General features: G+C 30.0%; 1 non-coding gene and 2 pseudogenes across 1 annotated transcript; all 3 read left to right on the plus strand.

Moving 5' to 3' along the window:
- The first annotated feature begins 464 nt into the window (after positions 1-464).
- LOC121974071 lies at positions 465-574 on the plus strand (annotated as a pseudogene).
- Positions 575-623: 49 nt separating this feature from the next.
- LOC121974069 lies at positions 624-721 on the plus strand. The gene has a single exon (XR_006109937.1). It is a non-coding gene; the product is annotated as a small nucleolar RNA Z103 (small nucleolar RNA).
- Positions 722-7185: 6464 nt separating this feature from the next.
- Positions 7186-7800, plus strand: LOC121972301 (annotated as a pseudogene).
- The last annotated feature ends 614 nt before the right edge of the window (positions 7801-8414 follow it).

Consider the following 8414-nt stretch of genomic DNA (forward strand, 5'->3'; position numbering starts at 1 on the left):
CCTGAATTCCGAGGAGTTCTCTATAAATTTCCTTTGGTCTTGTATATATTAAATTTTAGGAAACTCACCAAATTAAATGGTGGCCTTGATAGGCCTACCATCAGTGATAGTGGATCGCGCTTTCTAGTTAAGAGGCCCAACAACACAAAACCGTTCTCTGACTCTGCCCGTTTCGTCCGCCGCATACGTAGCGTCAGTTCATTCCTCTCGAGCGGCGTGTCGACATCATAGCCGTTGATCCGCTTTACAATCCGCGTTAGGGTTTCCTGTTCTTATCTATAAATACCGAGCGACTCGCTCCTTGTTAATCGTACCATAGTCCATTTGTCTATCGCAGCCGTTTTTGGGCGTTGGCGTTCATCTTCTTCTTGGGCGCCCTGGTTCTTCCAATGCTCATCTTCCTCTTGTGTTTGTAGATTTCTGTGTTTTCGTTTTTTTTTTTGGATCGATATCGAGGTCTTCTATTTGATGTGATGATCCTTTCCCCAAATGATCGACAATGAACTCGCTGAGCGACTTATTACTTTTCTACTCAAATTTGAGTTGGGAAATTCAAGCCAGGATTCTGATCTTTTTTCATGCGTTTTCTTTTTTCATTAATTTATGTTTAATAATTAGATTATGGCGAGATGATGATCCTTTCCCCAGATGATCGACAATGAAAATTCTGCGCGCTATTTTTATTCTCCCTTGAGGAGATCAAGCCAGGACTCTGATCGCCAATGCTTTACAATTGAACTTCGTGGTTTAATTGATTGTGTAAATCGATGGTTCATGTTGTGTTTGCTATTTTTTTAAAAAAATTGAACTTCGTCTGCCCATTTATGTCAAACAATCTGTTTAAAAATCACTGATTCTGGCGGAGGATATTTTTCTGGGTGAAAGTATCCTTAGCTCTGTTGGAGCAAACGAATAATGTTTGTATAGTCCAGAGTTAACGTCACACAAAGAGGCTTGAGGTGTTGATGGATCTTCAGATCCTCCATCTCGAGGCGGTCTCATATTCCATCGCCTGGAATAGCAGCGTCGCTGCCATTACTTCTTGGGATTGGCCATGAGACATATATACTCTAAAAATTTTGAATTGAAAAATATGATGTTTATGATATTTTTAAATAGAATTGGTAGGTTTCGTTTGTGTTTTGTCCTCGGAATTTATGTTTTTACTGACTAGTGCATGATTGGGACTCTTTTGATCATACTTTCAACTGCAACGATGCAGTAGTAGATAGAGAAGATGTTTTGCCATTTTATTAGTAGAAAAGGTGAAATCGTCGTGCGGCTCCTTCAAACGTCCTTTGGAAGGGAGGGAAATGGGCTTCGTTCACTAACAGCAGCACAACAAGGAGTAATTGAGGCAGATAGTGGAGGAGTCTGCGAATGGATCTAAGACCATCTCCAACCACAAACTCTATTTTGGTGCACTTTCAACACCAATTTGGTGTCATTTGAGCACCAAAATTTTTTCCAACTCCAATCATGAGACACCATTTCCTACACTAAAAGGAATATTCTTTAGAATATTTTATTTTTTCATCTTATAATTTATTATTCAACATACATATTAATTTGTTAAATATTTTTATTACAATAATAATTACTATTAATTTTTATGACATTATGTTTTTAGTTACAAGAAAATTAAAATTAATTGTTATGTATTTTGAAATTTAAATATTTAATTGTGTGTTTGTTATGAAATTACCAATATTATAAATTTTAATATATTTATAATCTTAGCAACATAACCAATATTAAAATTTATAATATATATTTAATTGAAATTTATAATATATAAAATTTATATAATAAATTCAATTAAATTAAATCATAGTAATTTATAATATTTAAAAATATTTTAAATATAACTTGTCTATTATGATATTTTATATTAAAAAAATCTCTACTTGCACCAAAATGGTGCAAGTGAACAGTGCGGCACCAAGATGGTGCTGCACTGTTTACTTACACCATTTTGGTGTAATTTTTGGGGTCACCATTGGAGAGGATATGGTGCCTTTTTTACACCAAAATCGTGTAAAAGGGCACCGGTTGGAGATGCTCTAAGATTTCATGCACATTGAGAACTTTAAGTAACCCGTACGGTGCTTTTATTATTATGAACGTCAAGTTTATGTAAAAATACCCACTATAATTGGCCTTCTTTAAAGAATAAGGAAAGTAAAGGTGTTGAAGGAAATTAAGAATATGTTTTGGGTTTAAGATAATTTAGTTTGTAATATAATTAAATTTGTAATATAATTTTGATTATATTATTATGATTGATAATTTAATTTATGTAGTTTTTGATTAAAGGATTATTAAAGTTTTTTGTTTGGTGTTTATTATTTTTTATAAAGATATAATTTATATTATTATAAAATTATAAAAAAATTTTATGATTTTTACTAATGATTGTTTATTTTTGTTGGAGCTTGCAGCAATTAGTGGTTGTTGTTGGCCTCCTTGGCTGTTGCCATCGGCAATTGTTGATTGCCGTTCATTGTTGTTGGTTGTTGGCAATTGGTGATATTTGTTGGTGGCGGTTGTGGTGGATTAGGAGTATATTTGATATTTAAATTTTGATTAAATGATGATTTTGTAATGTAATTAAATTATTTAGTATTTATTTTATAATTCAGATTAAAAAATTAAATAAAATAAAATAATCAATTACATTCTACCAAATGTAGGGTAATAGTTTTGTTTTTCTTAATTTTTTTAATTAATAAAAAAGAGATAAATTAAGTAAAATTAATAAAATAAAATTTTAATTAGTTTAGATATTGGAAGTTATTAAAATTTTAAATGTAACTTAAATTAATATAATTCTTATTTGATTTATATATTTTTGAAATAGTTTTGTAGTTTTTTCTGGTGAGTATTGATAAAGAAGTTTTTATTTGAATTATCGCATGAATGGATTTTTTTAGTTTATTTAAAGAGTGTTGTATTCCACTCTGGTTCTATGCAAAGTATCATTTTTTTTAATATTTTTGGTAATAATAGTATATAAGTTGTTATAATTTCTTAGTTTTTAGTGTAGTTATAATTTCTTAATTATTATGTGAATATTGGTGAATGAACTGAATATGATAACTGTTATGAAATCAGATACATAATTTTTTTAACTCTAAAAATTTTAAAAATTACAAAATAAAATTTTAAATACAATTTGAATAATATATTGTAATTAAAATTTTAAAAACAAAGAAATCATTATTTAAAATTTTTAAAATTCAGATCCAAAAGAAGTTTTAGAAAATTTAAAAAGTAAAATAATTTTTTGGAAAATAAAATTGATAAACTAATAAAATTTATTAATAATTCATAAAATTTAAATTTGTGTTACAGTCATTAAATATGGAATTAGATTTTATGTATTTGTTTTTTTGATTATATATTGAAAATTACTTTTTTGAAAATAAATTAAGTCTTTTTTAATATATTTATCTTAAAAAATTATTGCTATTAATGTGATGTGGAAAATGATATTTGAAGATGAGTATATAATCAAAATTCAAGAGAATTTAGACAAATATATATAATATAATTTTTTGTCATTTTGAGTTTTCTATGTTTATTTAGGGCTATAAATAAGTTAGATGAATTTTGGAGTGTTCAAACTTCTTTATAAGATAATTAATTAATCTTTTGAAATGAATGTTTAAATTTTGATTTATTTTGTATGAGTTTGAATTTATTTGAAGTTTGATTTGAGTTTGATTTGTTTAGATGTTATTAAGTTTTTAATTCTAGTTTGGCTTGAGTTTGGTTTGAGTTTAGATGTTATTAAATTCAAAATTTAAATTTATTTGATTATTCAAAACTTGCCGTTGTTTTATTGATTATTAAATTTAATAATTTAAATTTATTCGTTTATTTTATTTTATTTTTTATTTAGTATATCGATAAGATTTTTATAAATGAATATGATTTATGTTGTTCACGAATTTTTGTTTGTTTAGTGTAATGAGATGTTTAAGTTTGATTGTTTAATTGATGCCCCAAGGGCGTCGTGCAGACGGTGGGCGCATGATATCTTTCGCTTAATAGTCAGAGGTTCATTCTCAAGAACTGACGATATGGAGTTTATCCCACTATGCGCTTATGGTCTGTATACTTACATGTACCTCTTTCTATATTCGTGGGGTCGGCATTAGGGGTTGCTAAGGTAACGGATCTATTGCTTAATTGATTTTGTATATATTGAAGGAACATAAATAAACTTTTACTAAGCCGAATACTAAATTTGTTCACAAATACTTAGTTCATTTATAGTCGTCCTAAGTCTATTAAATGATTTCGTTACTTTTGGTCAAAATTGGATGATCGACTTTGAGAGTTGGGATGATATGAAACCATGTCAAATGTGTCTTGGTTTAAACATCAATTAGATTTTTTGAAACCATTCATGTTAAAAAATTGATAATTTTAATATGACGTATACAAATAATGTTTGAGGGTGTGGATATATAATTAAAATATATATATGATTTGATTTTGTTTTATTCCGAGCTTCCTATGTCTATCAAATAGTTTTGATTAATTTCATCCAAAACTAACTGATAAATTTAAAAAGTTTGAATGATATAAAACATGTTTTATGTGTTCATTTAATTTTTTAATTATATTCATCTTTTCAAACATCAATTTAATTCACTATATTAAGAGCGGTGTCCTTTTTTAAAATATGAATCATGAATCAGATTTTAAGAATTTCATTAGTGGAAACCGTCAGAGGGCAAAATGGCTATAAGGTACATGGTTCGGTTATTTGCTGCAAGAAAAATAATACAAAATATTTTGATAAGATTTACAAAATTTTATAAATTTATTTAATTAAAATTATTTTCAAAAATATATATTGATATTTTTTTTAATGATTGTGCTTATATATACTTTTGAAAAAAAATTATATGCCTTTGAAAATTATTAGTCAAGTACCTAATCTTATAATATATTTATGTCTATTTGAATCTCTAGAGACATATGTATGTATTTCTTAGGGTACGTTTAGTTCAAATTATCACGTATAATTTGGTTATATGATTACTAGTTAATTGCATAATTAAGATTATGGGAAATAAAATATAATTAGGGAATATATGGTTCAATTAGATAATGCAAGAAAATCTTATTTGTTTGGAGGTTTTAATACATAACCTAGTGTGATATTTTACCGTATTATCCTTAGTTTAATAATGATAATATTATTATTAATAATTATATATACAATCAAATTGGATATATTTTTTATTATTATTTTAGATTTTTTTAGATAATTTTATTGGCTTTAGATTATGTCTATTTAATTTATTCCAACTATAGTTAGAAGTTGATTTATCTAATTAATTAAAGTTTTAATCAAATGCCTAAGATAAAAAAAAACTATCGTCATCTTCCTCCCTACCGCCACGCGTCGCTTGCCGCAGCTTATCGGTTGCAGCCCACCGTTGCTTGTTGCTGCCACCTCTGGCCATCGTGTTGTCGCTGTTGCTGTGCTGCACACTGTCATTGCTGCCCACTGCTCGCCTGCCGCTCTTGCCCATCGTCGGTCACTACTGCCACCTCCGCCGCCCATTGTCGTGCTACCACCTTCGGCTGCCATAGTAATCTTCGTGGTGATCTGTATGCATAAAGGAATGCTACGTTATTGTCGTTGCCTGCTGCCACCTCCGCACCGCCCCATTGCTGATCCCATACCGCTCGTCACCCATGGCCACCGCCTGCCTCTACCACCTCCTGCCATCGCTCCTCCATGTGCCACACGAAGCTTTGTGGCGATCTGCTTACTGCCACCTCCGCATCGTCCTATTGCATATCTGACACCGCCCAGCTCACTCGACGACTTTGATCCTTACGAGGGTAATTTCGGAAAAATTGCTTAACCTTCTGAATCGAGAAAAACCTTGGGTGACCCATGGTTTTCTGATTTCGAGTAGAAGCTGAGATTGATGACATTTGCTAACGTTTCAGAATCAAGAAAAACTTCGAAATCCAGAAAATCCTTGAGGTAATCACGATTATCCTAGATTATTGTAGACGGATAACCTTTGTTATCTATGATATCCCTCAACCAAATATGCCCTGATAGTTAACCAAGACGTCCTAAAAGAATGTCAAGTTAAGGGAAGCCCTATTAAAAGACCAAATTTTTAAAAGGTTTCTTTTTAAAATAATTTTTGAAAATATATTCATATACACTTAATTTTCAAAATACTTCAAAAAAAAATAGGAAAAATAATTTTAAATAATTTTAAAGTTTTTTTTCAAATAAAATTTGAAATATGTTTGAAAAATATTTTGAACACAATTTTAAAAATTATCTTGAAAATTCCATTGAAATTTATACCTTGATTTTTTTTTTTGAAAATGTGTTTAAACATTACTTTCAAAATTATTTCTTTCATATTGTTCTTGAAAAGTTATTTTGCAAAAATTCCTTGAAAATCACATTTTGGAAAATAATGGAAATTTGGAAGAAATTTTTTTGAAACACCTAAAAATAATATTTTTGAAAATATTTTGTAAAGCGTTTTCAAAAATGTTGATAAGTTTTCAAAGAAAAGAAATTTTGAAGAGTAATGGTCTTTTAAGCCGGGATAGTTTAGCTAAGGATTATCTATATTGTTGGTGCAAAATGAAGGAAGTTGGGATTTAAGAGGTTGAAAAATATTTAGTATTTTTTTTATATATATGTCAAGGGGCTCAACCAACCAATCCAGCGTGATCAGATGCTTTGGCCTACCTGGTTGAGTCGTCTAATGTTGTCAATTTTGACATAAGACCTAAAAAAATAAATTAATTAATTAGTCTAACTTAAATATATTATCAAATATCAAAAAGGGAAGATTATTGGTGCAATCAATTTTCATGATTTTTGATATTTGTTTAATAATATATTTACTTGGGAAAGCCCAATTAGATAAAGGTTGACCGGATGATTGATAAAGGAAAATGAGTTGGCGAGAAGTTGAAACAGATCAATCTTGATTAGATGCTTGGCAATCAAGTGAGAAGTCTCTACAGGTTAAGACTGACCTAGGCAAATGAGAAGTCTTGACAGGTCAAGACTATCCTAGGCAAGTAAGAACTCTTGACAATTCAAAGATGACCTAGACAAGTGAGAAGTCCAGTCAAGTTAAAGTTGACCTGATGACGACAAAGACAAATATGTCAAGGATGATCTTTAAATCTTTTCTACTAGGTAATTTATTATCTTCATGCATAAAGATAATAAATTCGGTTGTTTTGGTCGGACTCTATTATAGATTTCTGACTACATTCTCCATAGGGCCCTCTTATCTCTTCCTTCTTCGAGCTCGGGCTATGGAAGGAGGAACCGAGGAGAAGGTAGCAGCAACAACTGGTTTTATTATGGGACAGCTCTTGATGTTCATATCGATCTATTATGCGCCTCTGCATCTAGCATTGGGTATACCTCATGCAATAATTGTCTTAGTTCTACCCTATCTTTTGTTTCATTTCTTCTAGAACAATCACAAAAACTTTTTTTATTATGAGTCTACTACCGGAAATTCAATGCGTAATCTCAGCATTCAATGTGTATTCCTGAATAATCTAATTTTTCAATTATTCAACCATTTTATTTTACCAAGTTCAACGTTAGCCAGATTAGTCAACATTTATCTGTTTCGATGCAACAACAAGATGTTATTTGTAACAAGTAGTTTTATTGGTTGGTTAATTGGTTATATTTTCTTCATGAAATGAGTTAGATTGGTATTATTCTGGATACGTCAAATACAACTCGTGCTTCAGAGAAATATCAGATAAAGTCGACGAATGAAGCAGGTTCATTAAAAAAAATTCAATTCACAGATCAAAATGAAAAAAAAGAAAGCATTGGCCTCCCTTCCCTATCTTGCATCTATGGTATTTTTGCCCGGGTGGGTCTCTTTCTCTTTTAATAAATGTCTGGAACCTTGGGTTACTTATTGGTGGAATAGCAGACAATCCGAAACTTTTTTAAATCATATTCAAGAGAAAAACGTTCTAAAAAGATTCATAGAATTAGAAGAACTAAGAAGTTTGATACTCCTGATCCACGCTTTTCTTAGAAAAAATATTATATTGCCTTCATTGATAATAGCTAAAAATGTTGGACATATGTTATTATTCCAATACCCCGAGTGGTATGAGGATTTTAAGGACTGGAAGAGTGAAATGCATGTTAAATGTACGTATAATGGTATTCCACTATCAGAAACAGAATTTCCTCAAGATTGGTTAACAGATGGTCTTTAGGTAAAAATTCTATTTCCTTTCCGTTTAAAACCTTGGCGAAGATCTAAACTACTTGGTAAAGGGAAAAACCCTAAGTTGTGAGAAATCTTAGAGAAGTGAACTCCAAGTAAGTGTGATCGAAACAAGATTGCTAACATTGTTTT

The sequence above is a fragment of the Zingiber officinale genome, chromosome 4A (assembly GCF_018446385.1).
Source record: "Zingiber officinale cultivar Zhangliang chromosome 4A, Zo_v1.1, whole genome shotgun sequence".
Classification (NCBI taxonomy): Eukaryota; Viridiplantae; Streptophyta; class Magnoliopsida; order Zingiberales; family Zingiberaceae; genus Zingiber; species Zingiber officinale.